The sequence below is a fragment of the Panulirus ornatus genome, chromosome 48 (assembly GCF_036320965.1).
Source record: "Panulirus ornatus isolate Po-2019 chromosome 48, ASM3632096v1, whole genome shotgun sequence".
Taxonomy (NCBI): domain Eukaryota; kingdom Metazoa; phylum Arthropoda; class Malacostraca; order Decapoda; family Palinuridae; genus Panulirus; species Panulirus ornatus.
In genome coordinates this window covers 17804089-17821606 of record NC_092271.1, presented here as the reverse complement: position 1 = coordinate 17821606, position 17518 = coordinate 17804089, and the positions used below count along the sequence as shown (strand labels likewise).

The window sequence follows — 17518 nt, the reverse complement described above, 5'->3', positions numbered from 1 at the left end:
TGCGTGTTTTCTGGTTTCCTAAGGTGCGTATATATATATATATATATATGTATATATATATATATATATATATATATATATGCTTTCCATTTTCTTGGTCACTAACTTATGGCAACATTTCATATCCTGCAGAAACAGAAAATGTTTCCTAAAATTATGTTTTAAAAGCTCATCTCTTTCACGATAATTTGCACTTGGTGTATCTTCTCCTACAAACACCCATCCACCCACCCACCCACACACACAACCTCAGACGTCCCAGTGGCTGGGTCCTCCTAGCAATACTACTGGGCTATGGTGATCGGTTGGTCGCCAAGGTTATACCCTCTCTCTCTCTCTCTCTCTCTCTCTCTCTCTCTCTCTCCCGTAGCTCGAGGGTAGTGGCCGGGCTATCAGGGTCTGTGTGGTACGCCCGCTCACCTCTCTATAGACGCCATGAATAATAAATCCCGTAAAAGGAAGTGGTGCGGACGACACTCCAGTGGCGAGCGAGAGAGAGGGAGGGAATGAGAGAAACAGGGAGGGAAGATGAGAGGGGTGTTGTGGGAAACGGGAAGAGAACAGAAAAAAATAAGGGTAGGATACGTAAAAGTGAGGAGCTGGCTGGATGCGTGCCTGGCTGGCGAACTAGATGGAAGAGTTGCTGACTAATGAAATAGATGGATGATTGCCTGTCTAGTTGACTTATGTATGGCTGACTGCCTGGCTGGCTCAGCGGATGGATGGATGGCTGCCTGGCTGGATAATGAAATGGACAGATGGCTGGGTGAGGTTGCTGGTGGACTAGAATGTCAAAGTCACTAATGATGCTATGAGAAGAGGTGCAAGTATGGGAGAAGAAGAGAAGTGCACGTGTACAGTGCACGAACTATGATTAGTGAGGAACAGAAGGAAAAGAATGGAAAGAGTATGGAAAGGGAGATATATAGTGGAAAAAATGAGGAAAGGGGCAGGACTAGTGTGAAGAATGGAGGATGCGATCCTTAAAAGTATAAATGGTACAGGAAACTTTGAAGACAAGAGAAGTTTCAAACACACACAAAATGAGGAGAAATGAAGAAAGTAGTACAGCACTAAAATAGGAAGCAAGTACACCAAAAGGAAAAGATCATTTAGTGATAATGAGAACTGCTGCTGACAACGCCAGGGAAGAACATTAGAAACATAAAAAGAGGGATTTGATGAGGGATTCATGAGGGAAGGGAACTCCGTAGTTACGAAAGACTCAGCGAGACGTATTAAGGGAGGGCTAGAGTAGAAGGAAAAAGAACATGAAAAGACTGACAAGGAAATGTGGAATAAAAGAGGAATGGATGAATGTAGTGGGAGGAAAGAAAAGGAAATATGATGCGGAGGAAGAGAAGGAGAAGCGGCAATAAAAAGGTTTAATAAAGAAGAAAAGTACGTAGAAAGGACATAAAAAGAGACCTGATGGTCCAGAATGAAGTTATCTTTTGGGAGCAGTAACAGTATCCTATTATTCAAATCTATTTGGATGGATATGGACTGATTAAGCAAAAAGAAAGCAGAGAAGAGTTACAAGACGAGAAGAAAGGAACAAATGTAACAAGAAATTGGAGACAAATACTGCTATCTTTTTTTCCTTTTTCTGCTCTCAATTTCCCTTATACTACTTTGTGTCCTGCCTTTCTTTTTCTTCATACTATAACAGTGTTTATATCTTCGCCTTTAGTTTTCAAGTTCTGCCTTACCCTATTCAGTTCCTTTTTTTGTAATTTTTGTGCCTTTTATCCTTTTCATTAAATTCCCTTCAATCTAGTTTCCAATAAAATCTAGATGTGCCCATACGTAATCTCTCCAACATCGGCAGAAGTGCTTTTACGATATACATCACTCATAATGACTCCTGCTTCTTATATTAGTTACCCCATTCAAAAGTCATTTTCTCTCAAACGCCACCACAGAAAACGTTTTGATGGGAAACACTTTTAGATGCTTTATCTCATTATATTTGTCGCAGACCGATAAATCCTTGACATCTTCATCTTATATTGAAATTAAGGGAGCTGTTTGAGCGTTATTAATCAAACCTTTGAAATTTATTGACTATAAAAAATAGTCCTATCATGTCTGAAAAAGGTGTTTATACGATATATTATAATTCTTATACTTTATGATATATATATATATATATATATATATATATATATATATATATATATATATATATATATATATACATAAATATATATATATATATATAAATATATATGTATATATATATATATATATATATATAAATATATATATATAAATATATATATATAAATATATATATATAAATATATAAATATATATATATAAATATATATATATAAATATATATATATAAATATATATATATAAATATATATATATAAATATATATATATAAATATATATATAAATATATATATATAAATATATATATATATAAATCTTTCAAACTATTCGCCATTTCCCGCATTAGCGAGGTAGCGTTTAGAACAGAGGCCTGGGCCTTTGAGGGAATACCCTCACCTGGCACAATTCTCTGTTCCTTCTTTTGGAAAATTAAAAAAAACGAGAGGGGAGGATTTCCAGCCCCCCGCTCCCTCCCCTTTTAGTCGCCTTCTACGACACGCAGGGAATACGTGGGAAGTATTCTTTCTCCCCTATCCCCAGGGAATATATATATATATATATATATATATATATATATATATATATATATATATATATATATATTGGACCAACTTTTATGAAAGGATCCTGGTATTACCCACGACTTTTGTAAACGCTCCTGCATCTGAAGGCAGCGCTTTTTAAAGCAGCAGGGAGATGCAGACACCTTTAGAGTGACAAGTTATTCGAAAAGACTGTACTCCCAGCGATACAGCCTTGCCATAGGTGACTTTTCACTCGTAGTGTAACTTCGAGCAGGCAGAGTTCGATAACATCTCTATATATACGAGGTAATATACGCATGATATCTGATGCAAATATTTATCACTACATTCCGAGAATCGATCCCCGGACCATCTGCGTGGCAGCTAGACTATAGATGGTCTAATTCCCAGGCACCAATGAGCTCAAGAGAGCATCTCATCCGTAACCAAACGCCTATTTACGAATCTGTCAATACGTCAAGCAACCTTACGAGGTGGAAATAATGCTGCTCACGCTCTGTTCAAGGATGGAAGGATCTTTAATAGACTCCCAAGGCACTAGGGTAATGTGTATACATCTCAACCATGCAATATACACATGATATCCGATGTAAATCATTTACCACTAAACCCCGAGAATCGAAACCCGAATCATCTGCTGGGCAGCCAGGAGTTTAGGCTACCTACCTGCTCGATTCTCTGGGTATAGTGGCAAATATATATAGTGTGTGTGCGCGCGCGCGTCCGTGCTATCGGAATCAGACTGCAAGAGGCTACATCTTAAGTAAAAAGTCATCTTTGTCGAGGCTGTATCATAGGGAGTCATGTCTCTTAAAACAACTCGATCCAAAGTGTCAACATTTCACTTCTACTGATATTAGCGCAGCCTTGAGCTATACGATTCTTTTGGAAGGTTTTAGATAATTCCAGGTACTCTGTTCTATGCAACAGCTCTAGGGACCTCCCACCCTACCCACTGAACTAAAAACTTACCCCAATCGGAGATTATGACCTTTTCCCTGACTCGCACTTCAGTAACTACTCACATATCCCCAATCATTAACAGATAAAACACTGACCAAAGACATATACACTAAGATAACCCAGTAAGTAATGAGCAACCGACTGCCCAATTCTATCTTAAACAAACCCAACAGATATACAGCCATCAGAATCCACACTCCCGGACAAACACGGACCACACCCTCCCGCTTATGCTCTCGACGTTACTCTTCATTACAACGCTACAAGTACCGTTTCAACATATCCTAAGCCACTTCATGATCAAGATGCAACTACACCAAAGAGGACACGGAACACAATGTTGAATTACCCTTCACTTTTTGCACATAAACGAGTGATATACGAGCCTTATCAGGATGGAAATATGGAGTGAAAATATGATTTTGAGCGATCGGGACCTGAACATACAGGAGGATGAAAGGCGTGCAAGGAATAGAGTGAATTGGAACGATCTGGTATACCGGGGTCGAGTGCTGTCAATGGATTGAACCAGGGCATATGAAGCGTCTGGGCTAAACCATGGAAAGTTCTGTGGGGCCTGGACGTGGAAAGGGAGCTGTGGTTTCGGTGCATTACACATGACAGCTAGAGACAGTGTGAACGAATGTGGCCTTTGTTTTTTCCTAGGGTTACCTCGGACGCGCGCAACGAATGTGGCGTTTGTTGTCTTTTCCTAGCGCTACCTGGCACGCGCGCGGGGGAGGGGGGGTTGCCATATCACGTGTGGCGGGGTGGCGATGTTAATGGATGAAGGAAGCAAGTATGAATATGTACATGTGTATATGTATGTATACGTTGAAATGTATAGGCATGTATATGTGCGGGTGAGGACGTATATGTATATACAGGTGGATGAGCTGGACCATTCTTTAGTCTGTTTCTTTGCGCTACCTCGCTAACGCTGGAGAGATAGATAGAAACCCTAATGATGTAAAGTTTTCAAAATGTACACGAGATCAATTGTCCCCAGCAATTAAAACAGACTTTCTAAAAATATAAGCAACAAGCAGTAGATAAGAAGTTCACTTCTGGTTGCATACGATACCTAGAAACAGAATAAAAAAAAGATGAAAAATACAAAAATTATTCGACTCACGACAGCAACCTGTTGCAAACTTTCAAGTTAATTCATCAGTATAAAGGCGTTAGCCATAGGCTGAACACCTGAGCAACTTGGAGATTGCACATGAATGACTCGTAAATTATCCTATACGTCTCGCTACACACTTACAGCTGGGTTCCTTAAAACTAAAGTACACAATGCACATTAAACCAACTAAGAAGGAGAATACAACATAAAAAAAATACACTTTGTATAAACGCAAACAAATTGCATATCCTAAAACTCATTTACAGAAGAGACAGTAAACCTTCTCTAAACCTATTATTACCAAGATCTGGTAAGGGAGAATCCAAACCCTCTCTAATACTATAAACGGAGTGATCCTGGAGGGTAACGAGACCATTACCCTGCCGTCCGGTGGCTCCAAACATAAGAACGACTCCCAATCAGCGAATAGAAGTAGAGGGATGGAGCACAGGGCAGCACACAGACACGCATGATCACTCATGTGGGAGGTATTGCCCCGACGATCGACCATGAAGCCAACCACAGGATGGACCCCACACTGCTTCCTTAGTACCTCCGTACATCCCTAAGTTCACTTACCATAATCTAATAATCTATAAAGCACTGGAAATTCTTTTTTGCACTATACATAACTGAGCACAAAATTTTGTATGTAGCTTTTGACTAACAAAGAAGTATGAATATAGAACATTCGAGTTACATTTTTTTCAGATAAAGAACTAATCAAAATAATGGGAACTATACAGAGATTATACTCTGCTGAACATAGTTTGGTATCTAATGCAACAAACTCTAAACATTGGCTATATACGTACATCCATGCATATAAAGAGATGCATATTCATGAGTGTGTATGTGGGCCAATTACAAATTGCACATTAAGGGTCGGTAGCTCTATACTCACAGAGTTCTATAGTTTACCCTTAATCCTTTCAGAAACTAACATTGGTCCTATTCTTCTCTCATCCTGAAAACAACGTAATTCATATATGATCTTACACTAACTATGACTAGATCTACATAAACCTGAACTACAGATGGAATTATTCCTGAAACACCTAAGTCAACAATAACATAACTGACGAAAAAAAATCTGGAAATCATAGTTGAATAACACCAGACTTCCCCTTTCACCTCCATACAGAGGGAGACTGGCGCTCGTGGGGGCCGGGTGGGACAACAAGCCCAACTCCCTGGGCCCACAGTGCTTAGGTCCCTCACCACCGGCAGGTCATTCTAGAGCATACGGGCCCCCCCCCCAACCTCCTAAGTTGTAGGGACGCTGAATCTCAAAACAACTTCACCTCCATAACGTATTCCATAAGTAAATTCTTAAACCTTAACAACACGAACACAGGCAAACACGTACCTAAGCTAAGATTACATCTAGCTATGTATATATCAAGAACACAAAAACCAACCGTGAAGTACGTCGAGTGGTTCCTGCTTGGCTCTGATGGAGGGAATCACAACACACTTAAGGTCCAGCAGTACTACGGGCGTCTGGCCGTGGCGGCAAAACCTTCCCTGACGATAGGTTGGTCCTGTGGCTCGCGCACCTCACCATTGGCCGAACTGTGGTGGTTTGGTGAACCGATAGTTTGTACTAAAATGACCTGCCGTAGTGTTCGTGGAGCAAGTGTATCGACACACAGTGCAAGATTGATGAATCCGAGTGTCATTCCTTTATGATATGTAATCCTAAGTCAGTCTTGCCTCGATATTTCAATAGTCTAGTTTAAAAGAACCATTGTATTACACGTCACGAGACAAGGGTTAGTTCCAAATACTCTGAGACGTCTTGCCTACAGCGTTTAGTTTGTTTAATTGAATATTTAGTTCTTAAGAGTTATTTCATAGCATCATAAGAGATCTTTTCGTTCGTTTTCAAGAACGATATAGATGGATACGGACAATATCCCCACGGAAAACGGAAAGACAGAGACGCCAAGGCTTCGTTTACTTCTCAAGACATCTTCAGTCGCCTTGAAGATGTCTTATGAAATGGACGAAAGGTTGGCGTCACTGTCATTCTGTTTCCTATGGGTTTATTTGATATATATATATATATATATATATATATATATATATATATATATATATATATATATATATATATATATATATATATCTTAGGATTACCCGAAACATCTGACGAAGGATTAAAGATTATTCTGTTAACAACATTGACGTCATTAATTACCTTGGCAGCTATTAGGCCAAAAGCCTGACCTAACCAACCAACCAACAAACAAACCAGAGTTGATATGCGTGTTCAATCCTTTTACATAAACGACAAAAAGAAAAGAAAGTAAATGAAAATATGACTTTCACCATACAAAAATATTGAAAACCAAGTACAAGGCTGGGTGCAAACGTTCAAACGTAGCAAAAGAATGATTCGAAACAGTTAAAGGTTCGTAGTGATATTTTGAGAGAGAGAACTATGCTTACAAAAGTTAGATTCATCTTGATGAACTTTAGCATACTGACAAGGTCTGTCGTAAGCGCCAGGACTCAAGTGATTCAGTTCGTAATGACGAACTGAGTGAGACTGCGAATCTTCACGGTACATTCGTGAGGACATCCTATAAACTACCTACTAATTACGAACGGTATGTTATCTACATCAGAGTGAGAGAGAAAGGTGGGTACCCATCTACTAACGAGCACTTAAGATCAGACTTCGCCATCTAGCAGGGCCAGCACGTAGTAACCACCACGTTTCCTCTTTAGATAAGATCAGCCCAACATCCTTGGGCATAGGAGCGATTAACCCTTGTCCAAGCGATTTTCACACAGGTAACCCCCTGACCGCCTCGGACATCCTCGGAGTCTCTCTTGATTATCTGCTACTACCACTTGAAATTTGCACCAGTGGAGGCTCGCGTCGAACTCTTCAGAGAGAGAGAGAGAGAGAGAGAGAGAGAGAGAGAGAGAGAGAGAGAGAGAGAGAGCGTACCTTAATATATCTCTGGAATTTTTGTGCATTCTTTCCTGGTTGAGAGCGAGTTGCTTTTTCCCGCCCGGTAGCCTCAGTTGGGCGTCACACAGGTGAGAGGCGTGGGCAGCATGAGTCCCATTAGGAAACTAAGCAGAGTTTGGCTACTCCTAGTCCTGGCTACGCTGGTAAGTCTTTCATCCTATCTTGATACCTTGAGTTACATCTGTTGTTATCTTAAACATGTAAGAGAGTAACGAAGTTAATCAAACGGTGCGTTTGGAAATAAGTCACTTCCTCTTCCCTCACAACTAGAGTGTAGGCTCCGGGCAGCAAGCCACCTCATCGAACAGGTTTCCTATCATCTCTGTTCCCGGATGTTTCCTTATAATGCAATAATTCATAATTATCAAAAGACTCGTTTTCCCAACTTTTATAAAGTATTGATTGGGGTCTCTTTTTGTTTTCCTGATGCTGCAACAAATATCTAACATGTAGCACCTAATGTTTCTATATCAGTATCGTTTTCTCTTTGTGTATCTAATCTATCTATTTATCTATGTACATATATGATCTATCCGTTTATCCATATCTGAGTCTATTTCTAAACTTCTATTTCATATTGCTAACTTTCTGTACTTCACAATATACTCTCATACTTATTCCAGTATACATAAGAATATCTGTTGCTTCATGCTCAAATCCCGGGACGATATAGTCTTACTAAGTGCATCTGAAAATTGGTTATCAGTAGCTGACTGAGTGGACGATGAGGAGAGGCCGAAATCATTCATTCCATCACACCAATGATCAATTTCGTCCATGTGCGGGACCTAGTGATTTCACATATGTTCAGAAATTGCTTGGAATATTCACCGACATCGGTGGTGCGGCTGGAGAGAGAGAGAGAGAGAGAGAGAGAGAGAGAGAGAGAGAGAGAGAGAGAGAGAGAGAGAGAGGAGAGGAGTGTATCATATCTGCGCCTTAGTGTACGTCAGGGAACAGGTGGCGTAAGCCGCTAAACACAAATGATGTAAACCATTTAGACACAGCTGGTATAGACCACAGGACACATCTGGTGTAAGTCTCATGGCACAGTTGGTGTAAGCCACTAGAGACAGTTTCTACCCCTGCAGACACACGGACATACAGACACATACGTTGAGTGATTACAGGAACTCCTGCCCCGCACCTCACACAACTCGTTGGGAACCAAGGGAATTCAATCACCTGTACCGATCATTCACCCATTTAACCCAGGACTCATGTCAATATGTTTTAGTCAATGAGTAATCCGTTTTCTCTACCTTCTTATCGAACAAAGTCCCTATATTTCATTCTAGTCCATATTTCCATCCTACTAATGCACAAAAATTGTAAAAGTAGTTTAAAGTCTTAATACGAAGGATACTTTATAAACATTCATGAAAATATTAGCATAACTGGACTGCACATGAAAAATTTACAGTATGGTTATAGAGGAATACATTAACACATACGTCGTATGGTGTAGCCACAGTTAAAACTTAACATTATGCAATAGAAATATCTAAAATCTAAGAGAAAAAAAAGAGGACGAAGATTGATTACCTGTTCTGCAACAATTTTGAGTCAGTTCTAATGATGACTCCCCCACAGACACTGATGATAGTACAAGAGCGAACCATCGTTGAGGAGGACCCATCAACGCTGGTGCGCCTGGCAGGCCCACTGACCTATGATGACCCTGACCTCCTTCATCTGGTTATCCACAACTTCCTCCGTCCACCCTCCACGCTCCCCTACCACCTCCAGGAAGACCAAACGAATTCCAGTTTGAATGCTAAACTTTATGTCAATTACCGAAATGAGTTCGCTTACATGTTCTGCGCTAAAGTCATCAGCGAACTGTTTCATAGAGTTCGACCAGGGTTCTTCGTGGAGGCGGGTGCTCTAGACGGGGAGTTCCTCTCCAACACCCTTCCACTGGAGCGGAAAAGGGGATGGACGGGGCTGTTGATAGAGGCTGATGGAGAAATGTTTGACCAGTTGTTAGAAAAGAGAAGACGGGCATGGGCGAGCCACTCATGCCTGGCTATCCACAACCACCCTCACCTCGAGACCCTCGTTAAGTTTACTCGTCAGGGAAAGGTGGACAGTTTCTCAGGCCGCTCAGCCAGAGCCCATGGAACATTGCTCAGCTTGGCAGCAGGTGCCACTTTGGACAACTCCGAACCTGGCCATCAGGTGTATGAATCGGTTCAGTGCCTACCTCTCGCCACGCTGCTCCTGGCTCTTAATACGACTCACGTTGACTTGGTGTCCCTGGATGTGGAGGGCGCCGAAGTGAACGTCCTGCGTCACTTTCCCTGGAGTCGTATCACGGTGGATGTGTGGCTGGTGGAACATGCTATACCCGCTGCTCTCACGTCCTCCACCATTAGACACAGCGCCTCTGCTCCGACCCTCACGTCCGCCGCTCCAGACCAAATGATGCAAAAAGCCTCCATCAATCACGGGCTGTCCACACCACCCACAGCTTCGACGAGTATGCCGGATGTTGACCAAGGGTTCGTCCACATGTTCACCTCCCGGGGATATGAGTTATACAGAGTGAGCAGCGATCTATTCATTCCCAACTACGCGTTCATTCTGCGTGGATCTAAAGTTTACAGACGACTCAGGGCAAAAAGGAGGGGACGGTAGTGGCTTATGCTTTCTGTGATACTATAAGTTCAGAATTACATTTATACTATAGTGATCTTGATCTTGGCATCTGAGGTATTTTTCCGACCATTGCTTTTTTGAGCTGTCTCTGTGAGTGCCAATCCCTGTGACCTGGATCCTCGGCACGTGATCTTCTGCTTCTTTCCGTAACTTATGTGTGGACGTTAGTCACATGAGGATTAACCGTTATGATACCTCCATCTTTCTTTATACAGCGAGTATATGGATTCCTTTTCCTTCCTCCGTCTTTTCCCTCTTCTTCTAACCTTCCCAGATTCAAGAGTTGGGTTTAGAAATGCTTGAAAATCTTAAACTAATCGCGTTGTATTTCATTATTGTAAAGTCATCACTTTACCTTTTCAAAACGCGTGGCTATGAATTGGTCTTGCTTTTACTCGCACCTTGACTACCAACCACACTTGTGTCCTTAGTGTTTTAGAAGAAAATATGGAACCTGTCAACCTATGGTTATCATGTCGTGAGTCGAATTAAAGGTGATCTTTTTCCCTTAAGAATCTTATTAGCCTAAGCCATTAGAAATAGATGTGCAGTTCTCAACAGGGAAAATATAAAAATTATTCTGTTAGAACCAAGGACCACTAGGGGAAGGATTGGCCTAATAGACAAGAATTTCACTGAATCAAAACGAGTTTGTCAAGGAAAGTGTCAAAATTGCTGACAAATTTTCTAGCTCCTTAGAGCAGTTGATGATCAAAATGAATATCTGGGAAAATAAAGATGATATATATATATATATATATATATATATATATATATATATATATATATATATATATATATATATATATATTCGCCGTTTCAAGCATAGCGAGATAGCGTCACGAACAGACGAAGAACTGCCTTATTTGCTCACATCCACTCTCTAGCTGTTGTGTATAATGCACCAAAATCAAGGCACCCTGTCCTCATGCAAGCCCAAGAGACTTTTCTGGACTGCTTTATATACCCTATTTCAGACAACTGACTGCACGTCGCCTACTGTATACCACATAGTTCTAATATCCTCTAGCCTAGGCACACCTCACAACTTCCCACATGATCAGGTCCCAGTTACTGAAACCATCATTCACTTCATCCTTCCATCTCGTTATCGGTCTTCACCCCTTTTTTCATGTACGTTTGACACACATGTCCTTTTAGTTAGCCCCTCATCATTCATCCCCTCAATATGCCAAAACCATTTCACCGAAGACTAACAGAATCTAAGAGGAAGGACATGGAGTCAGAAACCTCATTAGTCCAGAACAATCGGGCCAGATAGTCTATGATCTATCTACACTGAGGTACTGAGAGGAGGACCTGGAGAAAAAGACACAAGTCTTCCTGCTACAACCGGAGTAGTGGGACTCTGGTGGTATGAGTATATCCCCCTTAGGCATCGCGGGGATCTATAGGGTACCAAACACTGGAATATGGGGTGCTGAGGTTATGGGAGACGTCCTGTTCCACTGTATTGTTTCTGGTAAGTTTTAGTAACTCTTTTCCTCCTACTGGGGTAGGAGAAACAGTGTGAGTCTGAGGTCCTCCGTTGGTAACCATGGATAAGCATAAGATTTTACTCGAGTTTATCCTCATTCACGCCGCGTTATGCCTTATACTACATTATATCATATTATACATCAACACTTTTCACACTAAGTACAGACGCCCTCCAAAGATGCATCCCTGCTAGACCTTGGGTGAATACCATAACACATGCTGACGGATCTTCTTTAAAAAGGAAGAGGAATTATGAGCGCTTAGGCAACACCTGATCTCAAGCAGGAAAATGTAGTCGGCCATGTGGCACCACACCATAAGAGTCGTGGGCGGGTTAAATATACTCTTAAATACTTCATGATGAGTACTTGTGTGATCCACTTGCGTCTAGTGTTATCGGATGTGGTATCGAGTTGATGAAGAGTTCAAGAGGGATATTTGATGCTTTTTTCACTTGGTAAAGTATTCTGTTATCTATACCGGTTTCGATTGTGTATGAAACGTATGACCAGTTCCATCTGTTTGTTTTTTGAACACCGCTTAAAGATTCACCTCCTGATTGATGCCTATATCAGAATTTATATGATCACGGATATACACATACGCACAGAAAGACCAACTATGCACATATATGTACAAGCAGAGAGAGGGAATCACGTATTAACATGCATTTATGGACTAATTCAACCCCTACTAACAGTTCATATAGGTTTATGATGATAAATCGACTTACAATTGAAACCATCCCAAGTTTTTGGCTGGTAGGTTGGTTAATTTGGCTTTAGGCCTTCCAACTCCAAGGGTCGTTTAGGCCTTCAACGCGAAGTTATAATCACCAAACGAAACTCTGTAGCACCAGCATCTTCTTTCGTGTTTAAGATTATTCTTAGACCATATACCCCCTACACTGCACCAGAGGTCCTCTAACACCACAATGTAGATACTAAATAGATGCCCACTGAGACGCCAGCAACGTCTGTTTTTCCTTCTTTACAGACAGTGATTATGTTTGCCCGAGAACGAACCACTTTGGACGAGGACCTTTTCCTTATGGCTCGTCTGGAGGGCCCTTTGACCTATGATGACCCTGATCTACTACACCTGGTGACCAACAACTTCCTCCACCCACCGCCACACTGCCCTATCAGCTGGTAGAAGACCAGCTCAACTCTAGCATTGAAGCCCACTACTACTGTAGCTTTCGAACGGAGCACGCCTATCGCTTCTACAAACCCATCCTTGAAGTGCTGTTGGCGGGTGCGCCCCCGGGGTTCTTCGTGGAAGCTGGAGCCTTGGATGGGGAGTTCCTCTCCAACACATTGTCTTTAGAGCGGAAAAGAGGATGGACAGGGTTGCTGGTGGAAGCTGATGGAGATATGTTCGACCAACTGCTGAAGAAGAGGAGGAGGGCGTGGGCTAGCCACTCATGCCTAGCCACCAACGGCCACCCGCACCGAGACACCCTCATCAAATATGAATTTCAGGCGAAATCTAGAAATGTCTTGTGGGACAAGTTTGCCAAGGCGCACGCATCACTCTTGGGCACAACCAATGGCTCGACTGTCGACGGATCTGACCAGGGCCACGAAATATACGAGTCCGTACAATGTCTGCCACTAGCCACACTCCTTCTGGCTCTCAACGTGACCCACGTTGACTTGGTGTCCCTTGACGTGGAGGGTGGCGAGATGGGCGTCTTGCGTCACTTTCCCTGGGGTCGCATTCGGGTGGAGATGTGGCTAGTGGAGCATGCTACACCGAGCACCCGAAGAATCTCTCACCTCACATACAAACCCAAGGTTTCCTATGCGACGTCAACTTCCCTTGGGATGGACGATGCAAATAATAGCAGTGCATTCACGACAGCTGCACCACAGCAGCAGAATCTAGATCAAGAGTTTATAGACATGTTCAGTAGACATGGCTACGAACTTTACCGTGTGACCAATGACATGAATATTCCAAACTACGTGTTTGTCCTACGTAGTTCTAAGACCCACAAGAGACTAGCTGTAAGCAGACACACACAGAAGAGTTCCTCTCCAAGCACCTGGAGTAGTAGTGGTCGGAGGACGAAACAATCGACGCGTTAGAATCGGTATAAGTCCGTCCTAGAACCCACCTGGATTAACGTAGGATTAAGTAAGGAATAAGTGATCATGATTAATATCTTGTATACTTAAGAAATGAGAAGACCACGTACTAGTCACTACGTAGAATAAAGCACTGAAAAAAAGGAAAATTAGACATGACACACACCACATACATACTCATTATATATACATATATATATATATATATATATATATATATATATATATATATATATATATATATATATATATATATAGTGTGTGTAGCGCCTTTCCTCCAGTCCCCGTTTGTTCGGATGAAGAAAAGAGTGGTGTCCATATGAATGTGTACATTGGCACTGTCATCAATAAATCATCATATCTCAAGGAATTAAGAAGCTATACCTTATTCATCATCCCCTTCCCAACCCACCCTCCACTGTCCGACGGACATTTACAGGAACGTTTTCAAGAACATTTGGTAAATGGCTGATATCAATCCCTGATCCATGAATGATCGACAGCTACTGGTGGTGCGTGACGTCTGTGAGTGACGGTGGTATTCAAGAAGCGAGTCATGTGGTGAGTGCAACGCCCTAACCCTGCCGTCATGTCAAAATCTCGCCGTAGGTACTCGTAGGTAGGTAGTCTCTCTCTCTCTCTCTCTCTCTCTCTCTCTCTCTCTCTCTCTCTCTCTCTCTCTCTCTCTCCTGCCTTAGAGAATAGGCCATTTAGTCGTGCGGGAGACCTTAAGGCTACATGACCCCACACTTCTGGAGGTGACCAACATGCCTCAGTCCTCCTCCTCCTCCTCCTCCTACCTCCTCACTCCTGCCACCTCCTCACTCCTGCCACCTCCTCACTCCTGCCACCTCCTCCTCGTCCTGCGAGGCCTTACTAGCCAATCTGGTTTGACTGGCCTCGGGGCGACCCCAACCTTCATCACCGGTGCTGTGTGACCCTTGCAGCTGGCGATGTGGTGCTGGAATTGCCATCACTTAGACACCTCTCAACACACACACACACACACACACACACACACACACACACACACACACACACACCTGGAGCGTCCTGGGTCTGGACAACACTTTATTGTTAAGATCCGCAGCTAGTTTGGCTCACCAGCCAGCAGCCCATGACTAGATCAGGGGGTCCCCAGCTGTCTCTATACTTCTTCGTTTTGCCGAGTGTTGTAGAGAGTGTGGTGCAAGGCCCACTGGTTAGGTGTTATAATTGATATCAACTCTAACCCCACCTTACCTTACCTTACCTTGATAGAGCAGCTTACAGACAGACACACACACACATACAAAGACACGCGCGCACACACACACACACACACACACACACATTTTGTACATATTCATATACACACATGTATATATTCATATTTTCTTGCCTTCAATTCACTCCCGGCGCCATCCCACCCCAGAGAAAACATCACCACCCGCTGCTTCAGCGAGGTAGCGCCAGGAAAACAGACAAAAAAATAGCTACATTAGTTGACACCGAAACTATGTATGTATATATATATATATATATATATATATATATATATATATATATATATATATATGTGTGTGTGTGTGTGTGTGTGTGTGTGTGTGTGTGTGTGTGTGTGTGTGTGTGTGTGTGTGTGTGTTACTTGCAGACAAACAAAATGGGAGAGAGACCGAGAAAAGAGAAAAAGGACAGAAATAAAACAACAAAGACGTCTCTAAGTTTTCTTGGTGTACACACACACACACACACACACACACACACACACACACACACACACACACACACAAACAGACGTCATTCTAGCAACAGTAAGATGCTGCGAGGATAAAGGCGTTGGTCCCGGAAGGCGGTGGGGTCATGACCCCACGGTATAATATCCGGAAACCTCTATTTACGTTGGTATATCTGCAAAGACACCCCAGTGTAAAAACAAGGCCTTTGGTGTGTGTGTGTGTGTGTGTGTGTGTGTGTGTGTGTGTGTTTAGCTATGTACGTGGGTTTGCAGGGGGTTCAGTCAGCGTGGGTGTAAGGGGAATGTTCCCTGGGTTGTGTCCCTGCCATGTGTTCTAGCAGGGTGTGGTTGGCCTCAGCCTAAGTGCGTGTCTCGCTCCTTTCCGCTCGAGATATCTCCTCCTCGTCCTCCTCCTATTCTCCCTGGGTCACTCAATCCCACCTACTTGTCCTTCCTTTGTCTCTTCCACCCACCACCAACTCAACCCCATAGCCCTCTTCCTCCCCTCCCTTCCACACACTCCCAACTCAACCCTCACGGCCGCCCTCACCCCACCTTCCACTCCACCCAATACTACAGCCCAGCTCCTCACTCCCTCTCGGTAGTATATCCTAAGATGTGTTGAGGTTGCCTGTGGAGTACCTCAGTGAGCTATGCTGAAATATCAGTGTAACTCCCCTCCGTAACACTTGTCTTCAGTAAAGGTTCGGATGAGGTTACCATAAGCTGCTCTCTAATGTCATGAAGAGCCAAACAATCGCAAACACATACACAGAAATAATGAAATATCCTCAAGTCCTTCAGCAAGTGACTTCACTACAGGTCAGTAGGTCTTCTGCTACCCATTCCCTTTCTCCCTCGCCTGTGGTAGGCAACCACTGACCAGAGAGGTATTACCCGTCTGGGCAAAGGAGGAGTTAGAGATGGCTGTGCAGTGAGCCAGCACTTCAGTAACTGTCAACTTGCTGAATGCCTGTTCATCTGATCTGAGATACCCTGGTGAGTCTAGGGAATCGTAAAGTCCTCTGGATCGCATTGTTGTGTTCTAAGTTTAGGGAGAGACTTAAATGACTTCTGGATAGATGTGCTGCAATAGGTAGATTCCATTGCTAATATTGTCAGTGAATTTGCATTGTTGAGAATGATACATCGAAGGTGTGATAAACCACATAAACATTCTATATTGTTCAAATGTTAGAGTAAGGGCGGCTAATATACTGGGATTTGAAAACTAATTGACTTGTGTCGCAGATCATACTTAGGAGGTACTTGGTAACCAGTCTTCATCCTGATACAAAGTGTTATAGTTTCAGTACATGTTTTTGGTAACATTGAAGTTCCCTGATCGCGTTATCATAAGTCATGTGGGACTCTGAAGTCAGCGTGATGGAGGAACCATAACCAACACACGAAATCAAGTGAACATTGTGATGGATAACATGATATCCCAACCACTCATCCAAACATCCCTCCCTGTTCCCACACTCTCTTCCCACTCAACCACACATCCCTCTCGGTTCCCATTCTCTCTTTTTTCCACTGATCCACACAGGCCTTCTTATTCCCACCTCCCTTTCCTCCGTGTCCTTATGTAACGTACTTGTGAATGAACAACGTTCCCAAATCTGGCATATGCATGGCTCCATTTGTTAACTGGATCTACGTGGATACCTGAGAACTCCAAGGCAATCTCAACCTCTTCTTAAACTCATTCATGACATAAACGTAAGATGTAAGATCTACGGTCAACACTTTTATGAGGTAATCAACAGCCAAGTCTAAAACTAGGTGTTGAAAAGA

The 17518-nt window shown here is 42.6% G+C and overlaps 1 pseudogene; it reads left to right on the top strand.

The window, feature by feature from the left end:
* Positions 1–7809: 7809 nt before the first annotated feature.
* LOC139764012 (uncharacterized) lies at positions 7810–14155 on the top strand (annotated as a pseudogene).
* Positions 14156–17518: the final 3363 nt, after the last annotated feature.